The sequence below is a fragment of the Protopterus annectens genome, chromosome 9.part0, assembly GCF_019279795.1.
Source record: "Protopterus annectens isolate FY-2018-M chromosome 9.part0, PAN1.0, whole genome shotgun sequence".
NCBI classification, from domain to species: domain Eukaryota; kingdom Metazoa; phylum Chordata; order Ceratodontiformes; family Protopteridae; genus Protopterus; species Protopterus annectens.
In genome coordinates, this window is record NC_056743.1 from 1,414,479,086 (window position 1) to 1,414,493,853 (window position 14,768).

The 14,768-nt window shown below is 42.7% G+C and overlaps 1 protein-coding gene across 1 annotated transcript in view; it reads left to right on the plus strand.

Annotated features, from left to right (window-relative positions):
• The window catches only part of LOC122810691 (myoferlin-like), a 1,883,765-nt gene that overhangs the window by 1,417,320 nt on the left and 451,677 nt on the right, over positions 1 to 14,768 (plus strand). The gene's annotated exons all lie outside the window — the stretch shown is intronic.

The window sequence follows — 14,768 nt, forward strand, 5'->3', positions numbered from 1 at the left end:
CCTTTTGAGCCAGCCTCAACAGCTGATATAAAATTCTTATCCTGGAAAACAGCTCTGCTCCTAGCAATAACCTCTACAAGATGAGTCTCGGAGTTACAGGCACTCATGACTGTGGAACCTTTTATCATTTTCCATCCAGACAGGGTTTCTCTAAGGACAAACCCGACATTTATGCCTAAGGTGGTGTCCAGTGTGGCCCTTAACCAAACCATTCACTTGCCTACCTTTTTATCCAAACCCGCAGAGCAAGGGTGAGAGACTTCTGCATTCTTTGGACATACACAGACAGCTATGCTTCTGCTTGGACAAAACTAAAGCTTTCAAAAAGACTGAGCAACTTTTAGTGGCATATGCTGCCGGATCAGAAGGAAGGCTATCTCAAAACAGACTATTTCAAAATGGATAGGTCATTGCATTTGTTTCTGCTATTCACAACATGGCAAATCAGTGCCTAAGGACATTAGGCCACATTCAGCCAGAGCAGCAGCCTTCCTCAGAGGAGTACCAACCAAAGACATCTTAGAGGCTGCAACTTGGAGTTCGGTGCACACCTTTACAAAGCACTACCACTTACCTCTCTACTCTAAATCCAGAGCAGGCTTTGCCACTGCAGTTCTGCAGGGCCTCATAGCCTCTCCTAATCCTATTTAGCCCCAGCCACCAATCTTCAGCTTTGGGATTCAACCCAAGAGTAATGACTGCAACAGTGAAACACTATGAACATAGTACAGTCGTGTACCTACCATAAATGTAGATGTTCGAGTGTATTCACTGTTGCAGTCCAGGTTACCCTCCCACCATCCCCCTTTCTTTTGCTGGGTCTTATCTGTACTTCTGTATTCTATACAACCTATGTGGTGTATTTGCTTGTAGATGAAGGAAATGATTACCTTAGTGCATGCATGTTTATTGGCATAATTGTTAGCCTACCCTTTTGGGGGCACCTGACATCTGGGGCAAGAAAAACGGAAGAAAATGGCGTTGGCTGCATCTTTTATACCCCTGGTGCACTGACGTCAGGGAAGAGGTGACAGCAACCGACGCCGGACCAAGACTTTGGAATTCAGGACGACTGCGGGTAGCCTGCCAGCAGGATAACCCAAGAGTAATGACTGCAACAGTGAATACACTCGAACATCTACATTTATGGTAGGTACACAGCTGTACTTTCTGCTGAGTCAGCATAGCAGGAGCATTCGTTATGAATGGAGAATACTATATAATTTCGTCAGTGGCACCCATTTGTTTCCACTTAAATGTATTATTATCATTGATATTTTGCAATAACACTAGTCTTGTATGAACTGACCATTCGCTCAGGTCTGCAAGATTGTCTTACTGTAACACATCAGTAGCTTTAGTGGTGTTAATTGTACCGTGCCAGATTTTTCAGTTATGGACATTGAAATTGCTTTATCAGCATAGGCAGTATGATTATATACTAACTTGATTGCAGGGCTGTATGGTTTAATGTTGCTCCTTGTTTAGCTTTATAACGTGTTTAATGCATCTCCTCTAAACATTCCTGTGTCTACTTTTAGTACCACTATTATGCAAGGGTATGATGGGGGTTCACACCTGTGGTTAGTTGGATAAGCAGCAGTTCAATTCAGTCATGTTTTTGGACCAGTATAGCATTGTATTAGTGCTTTAAAAACATTGAAACACCTCCTCCATATGTTTTATTCAGAGCTGAGGGGGATCAAAATGTATGAAAGGCACTGTAGACTTTAATAGCCAGAGTGATTACTACAGTTCTGAACTATGTTTCTGTGACTGCATATATGTGTGTGAATTTTCTAGGGTAAGGAGTGCTTCCAGGTATTTAAACTACTAGCATTGAGAAGCAGCACCTTTAGGTATTTCTGACTGATTGTTATTATGTTGGCGGGCTTAACTTGGCATATCCTAAAAAAGGCACTATGGTGACAAAGTTTTTGTCAATATTCAGAAGCCAAGTGATGATAAGTGCAAACCATCTCTTGAAAAGCATAGTGGCTTGTCGGTTATGTCAACCCAAGCTGTCAGAGATTGAATCCCCTTGTTGTGACACCAGAAACTAAGCCATTTGTTGACGTAGGTCCTTTTTGTTGGTCCTGTCGTATAATCATTGCTGAAGGTAGGATGCGACTCAAGGCTAGATTCATACCAACCTGGGACACATGTATTAAGAGAGCTCTATGTCCCTCTTCATATAGTCCAGTGAGATATCATGGACTATGACCGTCATACTGGTTCTTGTGTTTTAAATCCACAAGTGCGTGTGTGTGTATGTGAATGCAAGCAAGGGGCAAGTGTGTGTGTGTGTCAGAATGCAAGCAAGGGGCAAGTGTGTGTGTGTGTGTGTGTGTGTGTGTGTGTGTGTGTGTGTGTGTGTGTGTGTGTGTGTATGAATGCAAGCAAGTGTGTGTGTGTGTGTGTGTGTGTGTGTGTGTGTGTGTGTGTGTGTGTGTGTGTGTGTGTGTGTGTGTGTGTGTGAATGCAAGCAAGGGGTGTGTGTGTGTGTGTGTGTGTGTGTGTGTGTGTGTGTGTGTGTGTGTGTGTGTGTGTGTGTGAATGCAAGCAAGGGGCAAGTGTGTGTGTGTGTGTGTGTGTGTGTGTGTGTGTGTGTGTGTGTGTGTGTGTGTGTGTGTGTGTGTGTGTGAATACAAGCAACGGGCTAGTGTGTGTGTTTGTGTGTGTGTGTTTCCATGTGAATGCAAGCAAAGGGCAAGTGTGTGTGTGTGTATGCAAGCAAGGGGCATGTGTGTGTGAGTGAATGCAAGAAATGGGCAAGTGTGTGTGTGTATGAATGCAAGCAAGGGGCATGTGTGTGTGTGAATGCAAGCAAGAGTGTGTGTGTGTGTGTGTGTGTGTGTGTGTGTGCTCGTGTGCGCGTGTGTGTGCATGCAAGCAAAGGTGCAAGAAAGGGGCAAGTGTGTGTGTGTGTGTGTGTGTGTGTGTGTGTGTGTGTGTGTGTGTGTGTGTGTGTGTGTGTGTGTGTGTGTATGTGTATGAATGCTTACTAAGCTGGGCATTAATCTCTACGTCACTCGATGGGTTGCCAACTGGCTTACTGACAGAACCCACGCTGTAAAAGTAGCCCACTCCAAATCCAGCTTCTGACAAGTCAGAGTACCTCAGGGGTCAGTCCTGGGACCGCTCTTGTTTGGCATCTACTTCTCTGAAGTACAGGCCAACACCAAGGGATTCTGGTTAACAAAGTTCACAGATGACTGCAAACTGGGAGCCATTATTGAATCCCCAAATGTTGTGGATACTCTAGAAAAAAGAGCCTTACAGAAACAGATGCTTGGTGCCAGAGGCATGGGCTCAAGCTCAGTGCCAAGAAATGTATAGTTATCCCCTTTGGGAAAAAACATGTACCCGTTCTGGGACATGCTACACTTAAAGAAATCCCAATCCCTCAGAGCTACATGCTCCAGGGATCTAAACCTTGTCATCACAATAAACAAATGCTGGAGGGATAGGTTCCTGACTCAGAGACTGCCCAGACTCTGGAATAGACTGCTCATACATGTCAAGCATATCGCCTCTTTGGCCCTCTTCAAACGGAACATTGACAATTGGATGGGAGAAAGAAATTAACCCCGGGATCATGTCACTCACCCTGCTAGACAGAGGTCCAGGGTAGAAAATATTGTGGAAGTAATAGCCAGGGAATTGTTATGGCTAGGTTTGTATAAGCCCTAGGGCTGATAGCCTAGTACCAACCTATGAACCTATAGTTAACAGACTGCTATCAGAAGGAAGAAGCCCTTGGGTCAATTTTAGCTGTTGCCAAACAAACTTTGTGTCTGTGTGATAAGGGGCAAGTGTGTGCGCATCTGTGTGATAAGGGGCTTGTGCACATTTGTGTGATAAAGGGCACTCTGCCAGTATCTGCTGAATTTTACAAAACCACTTTTATCTCTAAAGCTGTCCCAGCACAATCTGGTAGTTAGATGTAACTTTAAATACACTATACTGGTATGTTCTTCATATACCGAATTGATAAAGTCTGTTTTGTGATTTATGATTTAGTGTTGAATTGTCACTTAATTCCATTAGGTACTGGTGTGCCTTTGCTGGGTAATTTTTTTCCCTGTAGTTGTGGAATGGTGTAGTTCTAAAGACAGGAAGAATTTGATTGTTCCCATGTGGTGTGGGCATGGTTGCTTAACCCTCCCCTCAAAACTGTAACACCTTTAGTTTTGCAGCCATGTTTGGATGGATTTGGATCAGGGTGATTGCAGTTTATAGGTCTGCTTTTTGCTAGGATTTATGTAAGACCCCTAAAGTGGGAAGGATGACAGTTTAAAAATAAAACATCCTTCATGAAAGGTCTGAGGTGGAAGATTGTGTATGTGGTTATGCTGATAAGAACTGGAAATTCCTGTGTTAACACTAATGTACAGTAGACAGTTTATTGGACTGTGCTGTAGAAGCTGAATCTGTGGACAGGTTTACTGGGCTGTGTAAAGTAGGGCTCACTAGTGTTGGATTAACGTACTTTAATAATGTTGTAGGTGGAAAACTGTTCAATGGGTGCATTTCATGTACAATTTGAATGGAGCGGCTTGATGTGTAAGATCTGTATAGGCATGCGTTTCTGTTTCTGATGTCTTCACAGCCAAAGTACATAATTACTCGTGCATTCCTCGGACGAAGGCCTGGGGTCATTCTTGGTGTTGCCAAACAAACTTGTGGTTATGTGTGTGAAAGGGTGAGTGTGTGAGTTGAGTGAGTGTGGTGTGTGAGTTGAGTGAGTGTGGTGTGTGAGTTGAGTGAGTGTGTGGTGTGTGGGTGGGTGAATGAGTGTGGTGTGTGGGTGGGTGAGTGAGTGTGGTGTGTGGGTGGGTGAATGTGGGGAGTGAGTGTGGGTGAGGGTGAGTGAGTGTGGGCGAGTGAGTGTGGGTGGGTGAGTGTGGTGTGTGGGTGGGTGAGTGAGTGTGGTGTGTGGGTGGGTGAATGTGGGGAGTGAGTGTGGTGTGTGGGTGGGTGAATGTGGGGAGTGAGTGTGGGTGAGAGTGAGTGAGTGTGGGTGGGTGAGTGAGTGAGTGAGTGAGTGTGGTGAGTGCGCGAGTGTGGTGGGTGAGTGGGGTGGGTGGTGAGTTAGTGTAGTGAGTGAGTGTAGGTGGGTGGTGAGTAAGGGTCGTGAGTGAGCGAGTGTAGTGAGTGGGTGTGGGTGGTGAGTGTGGGTGGGTGAGTGAGTGGTTGAGTGTGGGTGAGTGAGTTGGTGTGGGTGAGTGTAGTGGGTGAGTGTGGCAGGTGAGTGAGTGGTTGAGTGTGGGTGGGTGAATTGAATGTGGGTGAATGAGTGAGGGTGGTGAGTGAGTGTGAGTGGGTGAGTGAGTGTGGTGAGGGTGGTGGGTGGTGAGTGTGGGTGAGTGAGGTGTGGTGGGTGAGGGTGAGTGAACATGGTGAGTGTGGTGGGTGAGTGTGGTGGGTGAGTGAGTGGTTGAATGTGGGTGGGTGAGTGTGGTGGGTGAGGTGGTGAGTGAATGTGGGTGAGTGAGTGAGGTGTGGTGGATGAGGGTGAGTGTAGATGAGTGAGCGTGGATGAGTGAGTTGAGTGTGGGTGAGCCTGAGTATGAGTGAGCGTGAGTGAGGTGTCTGAGTGAGAGTGAGTGGTGAGTGAGTGTGGTGGGTGAGTGAGTGAGTGAGTTGAGTGTGGGTGAGTGTAGTGAAGTGAGTGGGTGAGTGTGGTGAGGTGAGTGGGTGAGTGAGTGTGGGTGAATGACTGAGTGTGGGTGAGTCTCATTTTTGGATGTAATTTCTAAATTTTGTAAATGTTGTTTTTGTATTGTCATATTGCTTTACATTGCCCTACCGATATGTGACAAAGTACAGGCAGAAGCACAGTAACAGGTGCAAAAACTAAGAGCATAAATTTGCAATAACCATGCATATACATTAATTGCATGTTTTTACATAAGAAGCAGATGTCTGTCACAATTAATCAACAACACTACAACAGATTACAAGAAGTATGCAATACCGTAATTTTTTAAATTATGTCTTAAAAAAGCATGTTGGTGCTGTCATGCAAGTCTGTGAAATATTTCATGTTTATAGTGTGTCATTTGTTAGCTATTTAACCAAACGGGAAGGAAAAATAAGTGGGAGTTTGATGCTTTGCAAAACGGTGATTATTCCCAGTGCTATGTAGTTTGGTTCTAAATTTGACAGGAGGAGTGCAACAAAAAAAAGTGTCCCACTGTAAGGAGGGAAAGGCTGACAAGAAAACAGTACATTACTCTGGTCATCTGCTGTGAGCTGTCAATCACATGCAAACAATGGGTCAAATTACCCTTAGCTCTTTGACAGCTAGGGAAGGTAGGTGTGAAGTGGGAGGGGAGATGCCTTGAAGAACTAGATTTCAGCCTTCACAAAAGAAAGCAAGTTAGCATTTCTAAGAAACAAAAGCAATAAAATGCACTTTTCAGTTCTGTTCTGTAGCATTTGCACTGCTTGTGTTTAAAGTAGTCATTGAAAAAGGATAACATTTTAACCAAAAGTAGGGGACTTTAAGACAGCAGTGAATGCCTGTTAAGTCAATGAAGTGACAGCAGCTTCAGGGAAAACGTGGCAGATCTGATGCAATTTTGGGGAGACAAACAATGCATTCTGGGATACTCAGAGGCAGAGTAAACAGTCAGAATTATTTCAAAATGCCAGCCCCCATGTGGTCAGAGTCAGAAATTGCATATAAAAATATCTAAAAAGCTCTAAATAGTCCCAGAGTGCTGTTAAAATGTAGGAAACACCAAACCATGATGAAATAAATATGTTTTTTGAGTCTGAGGGTGCGGTTGTCCTTTAAAAAGGTTGCCAAACAATTCCTTTGCATACTGTGAATAGCATCAGTTAATTAGTGGGAGGAGCTGAGAAATGGCATTGCTTTTTATTTAGAAATATCCATATTTATCTGTAGTGTTTGTGTGGTTTGCATTGCTCAGACTATCACTCATCTCTGACTGCATTTAATTTTGATTTGAATCTCTTTGTTTAAGGTTTGATTACTTCTATTTTGTATCTTATGCTAGTATTACGTTTGTTTTGGTTTAAGTTTTCTGTTCTGTTGGAGTTTTAAGAGTTCTTCGCCAGGGTCAGTTAAAAAAATGTTACCAAAGAATTCCTTTGCAAATTGTGAATAGCGTCATTTAATTAATGGGAGGAGCTGCGAAACAGCATTGTGTTTTATTTAGAAATGTCTGTATTTAGCTGAAGTGTTTGTGTTGCTCTGAGTATCACTCATCTCTGATTACATTAAATGTAGATTTGAAGCTGTTTATCTAAGGTTTGATCACTTCTATTTTGTATCTTATTCTAGTATTACTTTTGTGTTAAGTTTTCTGTTCTGTTGGAATTTTACAGTTCTTGTCTATGGTCTGTTAAAAAGTTGCAAAATAATTCCTTTGCAAACTGTGAATAACATCAGCTAATTAGTAGGAGGAGCTGAGAAACAGCATTGCTTTTTTAGAAATATCTGTATTTAACTGTGTTGTTTGTATGATTTGCATTTCTCTGAATATCACTCATCTCTGACTACATTTAATTTTGATTTGAAGCTCTTTATTGAAGGTTTAAGCACTTCTATTTTGTATCTTATTCTAGTGTTACATTTCTTTTGTTTTAAGTTTTCTGTTCTGTTGTAGTTTTAGAGTTCTTGACTAGGGTCAGTTAAAAAAGTTACTAAAGAATTCCTTTGCAGTTCTGAATAGCATCAGTTAATTATTGGGAGGAGCTGAAAAACAGCTTTGCTTTTTATTTAGAAATATCTGCATTTAGTTGAAGTGTTTTTGTGGTTTGCATTGCTTTGAATATCACTCATCTTTGACTGCATTCTTCCCCCTCCCACCCACTCAGGCCCTGTTGTGTTTTTAAATTTGATGGCTTTTAAGTTTCCATCCCCTGCTATTAATCTCATTTTGGATACTCCTCCCATTCCCATCGCATGAGCTCATTTTACTGAGTAGAGAGAGAGATCATTTGGGAAGGCCTACCCCATTATTTTCTCAACCTTGAATTATCTTGTTTCATCCCTTCCCACTTAACCTAAAAAATTGCTCTATATTCATCTGGTATTAACATGTTTGTGTTTCTTCCTACTTGATTACTTTGTTTTGCTTCTTGTTCATAAAAGTATATTGCATTTATTTTGCTGCATTTCTTACTGCTTGTTTGTAGCCTGATTAAATTGTAAGTGTTATTCTAAACGTTTTGGTTCAACCACTTGGGCTTCAGGACAGTTGTTTTACATTAGGAAGGCTTGTGGTCTATCCTCTTGTGGCAGGAGAGGTAGCTTACTCCTTCTATGTTAGGAGTTGTTGTTTGAAGGCTTAGTGTCTGTTATTCTAACGGTGTCTTAGTTCTGGTTTATGCACTTGGGCTTCAGGCCAGTCATTTTACATTAAGACGATTTTTGGGGGAGTCTACACTCTTGTGGGAGGAGAGGGTAGATTCTGCCCTTCTGACCTGGGAATTTTTGGTTGAAGGCTTATTGTGACTACTTATTTGAATTGTTTCTCTCTGAAATTGGTGTGCCCTGTTTGCTGTAGCATAGACTAGATGCAGACCTGCTGAATCTAGCTCTGTTTGTATAACTTGAACATTAATCAAGGCCATCTTTTTGGATAGGGTTCCCCTGCACCCTAGTGGCAGGAGTGTGCATTTAGAAATTGCCTGATTTAAGACTGCTGGAACAGGACTCATTCTGAGCTTTTTTACTGGTTAATTGGTTAATTTCTTCACATCAGTTTGCTCTTGTTTACTACTGTTATGTTTAAGTGTGTATCTGTTCTCCTGTGCTAAATCAAGCTAAACAGAGTTTAGATATCTTTAACATAGTCTGGTTACAATTTTGCTGTATCCGGATCTGTTTGTGTGATTCCTGTGTTTCCTGCTACGCCATCTTGTGTTGGCTGGGGCCTCCCTGCACTTAGTAGGAGGAAATGAACTGGTTGGAACTTGTCTGGCATTGGGTGTTGAGCTAAGAGCTCACAGGCAAGGGTTGATTGGTCAGTTCTAGAGTTTGTATTTTACTTTCATTTTGTGGTATTTAAACCCTGCATTTGCGTGGGTTTTTGCTTGTTTGCCTGTTGCACTCCACAGCTGCATTGTTTTAACCTTTTCCAAGGTATCTCAGTTAGATTTTTCCTTTACCAGCACTCCTGTGTAAGTGAGGCCCTTGCCTGCAGCTACTATATTGCTTTTATCCAGCCCTACTCGCACCTATAGGTGCTCTCCTCAGATAGTACCCACTGTACTATCCCTGACCTCTCTTTCACATATTCTGATAACCATGGATGGACAATTTCCTATGTTTTTTCCAGCTAATCTGGTTGATATTGGCATCCTGGGACAGTGTAGCAACAGTTTTATGTACACAGACAACCCTCTACTGCTACCACCTAGAAACACAATATGTGAGAGATGCAATTACATTAAGAACCTAGAATCATTGCTGTCTCAGTCACAAGCCAGTACATCTGGCATTGAGAAGGTTGTCTGCACAAACACCACACCTCTAACACCACCCATATCTGTACAACACACTCCTACATATGTGGGGGTTGTCAACAAAAGCATACCTAAACAAAAGAGACCTCCAAAGCAAAAACACAAATGCACATCACAACCCACAGCACCAAGCATCACACAGAGTACACATGTCTGTGTCTCACAGCCGCTAAGGCTCAGCCACAAACCCAGCATACTAGTCATAGGCGACTATCGTGAGACACACAGATATTCCCCTCAACAGGCTAGACAAAGAGAAAGTCACGGTAAGTTGCTTGTCAAGTACTGGAATCCACCATATCATGCACACACTCAAGTCCCTTAACAACAGGTACTGTTATGACTGTGTCATAGTCCATTTTGGTGTGAATGACTTGAGACACACCTCTCTGGACTGTATGAAGAGATATGTGATTGAGCTCACTGAATGTGTCCAAAGCAATATGTCCATAGCCTTAAGCAGCATCCTGCCATCACCCAGAATGATGCCTCAATACAAACAAAAAATGATTGACTTTAACAATTGGCTTAGTTTCCGGTGTCATTTCAAGGGGATCATGTACCTGACAGCCTGGGAGGACATGATTGGAAGACCATGATGCTTTGCCAGAGATGTCTTTCATCTGTCTGTCCTGGGCTTCAAACTTCTGGCAAAGGCTCTTGCCACTCCCATAGTGCCTTTTTTAGGCAAAGTCATGAGCACAAAAATTACCAACATGAAAAATTCTTCTAAATGAAACTTAAAGGTTATGCTGCTAAACACTAGTAGTATTAGCATGAGACTGCACTCATTGCAAGCATTCCTTGCCCTGGAGGATGTTGACATTTGTGCAGTCACTGAAACCTGGTTCAGAGCTGTGGAGATCACCCCAGCCTTACCAGGTTACTCATCATACCATACTTTCAGACCCCAATTGGAGGTCTACAAAGCCAGAGGAGGGGGAGTTTCACTATGTATCAAAGACATACACATCTCCAGGATGGTCAAACGGTATGACAGACAGGAGACACTCCAAGTGAAGTTAACTGTTGACAAAACACCTATTCAAAATCATAGCTGGCTACTGAGCCCCAACCATGACTCAGGATGCTCACTTCACTATCTAGGGTTACTTGAATCCATCAAGATTCAACCCTCTACCCCAATCCTGGGTGACTTTAACTACCCAACCATAGAGTGGAAGACCTATTCTAGCCCAAACATGAATGCCCAGAGATTCCTCGACTTCATCAATGCCAATGCATTGGATCAGCCCTTCGACACCCCTGTGAGAGGTGAAAATATCCTGGACCGGGTCCTAACCAACATGAGTAGCCAGTGTAGCACCCCTACAGTGTCACCCCCCCCTTGGTAAGCTCTGACCATAAAGTGATCACTGTTGAAGTCACCATCTCCCCCACTTATCAGGATCATACAAAAAAACTTTTCCAAAGCTGACTACAATCTCCTCAGAGCAGGTATTAGGAGCTTCACAGCCACCATCCCTTCAGTTGGAACTAGCACTAATGTCCAAGCCTACACCAAAAAACTATATGTGTACCTACATAGCTGTATGGACTCAGAAATACCTAACAGGACCAAATCATCTTCCTCAAGGAAGAGTAAACCTGTCTGGTGCACAGCAACAATAAAAAAACTGTATAATAAAAGGAAAAAATTGCTGTCCAGGACGAAGAAAGAGCAGGTGCCAAATTAGAAGCAATCTCTCCTTTGTCTGAACAAGCAAATAAGATCACTGGTGAAATCCTCTAAGGCTAACTTTGAGTCCAAACTGGCCACATCCACTAAGGACAGTCATCAGGCCCTCTTCACATATGTCCACAACCTCAAAGGTAACACCCAAATCTGCTCTGAACTGGTGGTCAATAACACCACATACACAAACGCCATAGATATAGCCAACCTGCTAGCAGACAGGTTCATTGAAAACTTTACCCCCCTGTCGCCCCCATCCATAAACCAGAACATCCTCAGCACCTGCTCCCCCCATCACCAAGGAGCCAGTCTTTAATGCCCTTTCAAAGGCAAAAAATACATTCTCCATGGGACCCGATAACATCTCTGGCTGTATCTTATATGAACTCCGGCATGAGCTCTCAGCTCCATTAGACACCCTATTCAACCAAAGCCTGAGCACTGGCTTCATCCCATCTGAATGGAGGACAGCCACTGTCATCCCACTACACAAAGGTGGAGCATCCACTGACCCAGGCAGTTATGGGCCCATCAGACTAACTAGCCTGATCTGCAAGGCCATGGAATGCATTATCATAGACCTTATAAACATGGACTTTGGCAACTTCCAAACACTTGACCCCACACAGTTTGGTTTTGTCAAAGGGAGATCATGCCTGTTAAACACGGTCAACTTCTTTGAAACAGTCACCAAAGCCATGGACAAGGGGAAGATGGTGCACACCGCCTACCTTGACCTAGCAAAGCCTTCAACACTATTTCCCACTTGGAGATAATAGATAAACTTTCTCAACTAGGCATCAACCTATATGTTACCAGATGGCTTGCTAACTGGCTCACTGAGAGAACCCACTCATTCAAAACAGGGGAAGCCACCTCTAGTAGTAGACCCATAATGAGCGGTGTACCCAAGGATCAGTCCTGGGGCATCTACTGTTTGGGATATACTTTTCTGAGGTGCAAGCCAAAAACAGGGGTCTGTGGCTGATCAGGTTTGCAGATGACTGCAACGTGGGCACTGTCTTAAATTCCCCTAGTTATGTGAACATCCTCCAAGAGGGCCTTACCCAAACTAATGACAGGTGCCAGAAGCATGGCCTCAAACTGAATGCCAACAAATGCATCATTATCCCCCATTGGGGAAAATGGCATCCCACTGCTCATCACATTAACAACAATGTACTAAGCACATAATCGGTCGCGAGGAACTTGGGCGCCCAGGTTGATAGCAACCTGACTTTTGATCACCACATTGCCTCCGTTGTATGGAAGGCTTTCTACATGGCCCACCTCATAAATAAGGGTATTTCATTCAGGAACAATGAAGTCATAACATCCCTGTACTCCTTCCTTATCAGACCTATTATCGAGTACAATGCCCCCTTCGACATGTACCTTGTCATGCACATGCAGCAGCCGGAGAAACCACAGAGGTTCCTGACCAGGAATATCCAGGGTGTCAAACACCTATCCTATACAGATAGGCTAAAAGCCCTGTCCCTCTACTTAGTCTCATAGAGACTGCTCAGAGGTGACCTGTCTCTGGCATACAAGGCCATCTCAAACCCAGCCTTGATGGAGTTGCTGCATATCCGTAATTCAAATTTCACTCATGCAACCCACACACAAGGCCTTAACCTGGTATGTGGCATTAATAGAACTTGTTGGCGGGATAGATTTTTGTCCCAAATACTCTCCCATCTGTGGAATAAATTCCCTCTCCATGTTAAGCAGAGTACTTCTCTAGCCCTCTGTAAGAGGAACCCAGATGACTGAATGGGAAACAGAAAATACACCCCTGGGATCCCACCTAAGTCCCTGCTGGATAGGGGAAACAGGTGCTGACTTTGAAGGAACATGGGCCAAATTCTTGGCTAGGCTTATAAGGGCCTCTGGGCCAATAGCCTAGTATAATTCTATGAACCGGTTCCTTTATGGAAAGCTTAACTTTTAGTGGCAGTCACTTGGTGGAAAGAGTTTCATAGATTCAAGCCTTGTATGCTAAATCTCCTTACATTATTCTCTCTTTGAGATTAGGTGTTCCTCTGAGTTAATCCTTTCTTTATACCCAGAGTAACCACTAAATGACCATTAATCTAACTATACAATACCATTTATTTTTCACAAGACTTCTAACAAAGGCAAAAAACATGTCACACCCTCCTGTTGTTCTTATAGAAGTATCTTCCTACATCTCAGCACTGCACAGTATGAAAACTCTGATTGGATGTTTGTCTTTTGCTAAAGACCGCTTAGGTCATGCAGATTAAAAAAAATATTGATCTAGCCAGTTATACTACTGGCTTTATTTCTCTAATTTATTTCCAGATTGATTGAGAATTACCTAAAGTATCTGTTCTTACAGAGATTCTATTCATGACAGTCTCTTTTTTGCAATCATTTGTTAAAACTCATACCTTGTGATGGACTGCAAATTTGATGTTTTCTCCAGAAGCAGAACTTCCTCTGGTTTGTCAGTGTCCAGCATATCCTTTTATGATGGCCTCCCAAAGAGTTACATAGCTGGGGATTCTGACCCATTAGTGAAGAAGAATGAAAGGGACAACATCAAACAGAAAGGTTATGTACTTACCATAAAGTTAAATCTGTGTTGTCCATTTTCATTCTTCCTCACCTTCCCTCCCAGTCATCCCCGATCTTGTCATTCTTAGAAAAATGAAAGTTGATATAGGAGCCGTCATGTTCCCGGTTCAAAATTAGGTTTTCATCTGTCCTATCTTTTACAAAAGTTAGTAAGCAGAAGACAAAGGCAGCAAACTCGATCTAAGGAGTTAGAGAGGCTGCAGTGTGTTATGGGAAGAGGGAGGAGCTCGAGATTAGGATCCAAAGTATTGGGGAAAAAGCATCCGAGCTAGATCCAAGAATCAGATCCAAGACCCATCAGTGAGGAAGAATGAAAATGAACAACACAGATATAATGTTATGGTAAATATATAACTTCTTTTTGCATTGTAACTGTCCTAACCACTGTATTTTAATTGGAGAGTGTTTTGTATATCTTCTTTTTAGTTGTAATGAAGATTACTAAAGTCCATACCAGTGAATCAATAAAGTTTTCCTGGATCTTGCATGTTTCTGTATGATCTGTTTCATTTATACAGCAATCAAAGTAGCTTCTAGTGTTAATTTAACTAGGACATTCAGCTTCCCTTTGCTGTGATTTTAGCATCACACTGTCTGTTGTTCAGTTTCCTTTACCGGTTGTACTTTCAGGGTTTGGGAAGTGACAGTTATCCTTTTGGACCATAAACAGACAGCATTAACATAGATCTTCCAGGTTAGAGCTTGCTGGATGCACTAAGACAAAAAACAATCAGTGGCTATACCATGTGATGGTACAGTGCCAGGTAAGTCTACAATGAGTATCTCATCTGGCCAGTTAAAACTATGACTACTGGGACAGACATTAATGGCCTTTGTTTCTAGATTGTAAGTGGATTGTTCCTTTCATAGAAATGCCATATCTTCCAATGTACATGAAGACAAACCACATGACCTTAAAGTGCCTTTTCTCAATCAGGCATTATTATTTCAAAAGCTGTAATAG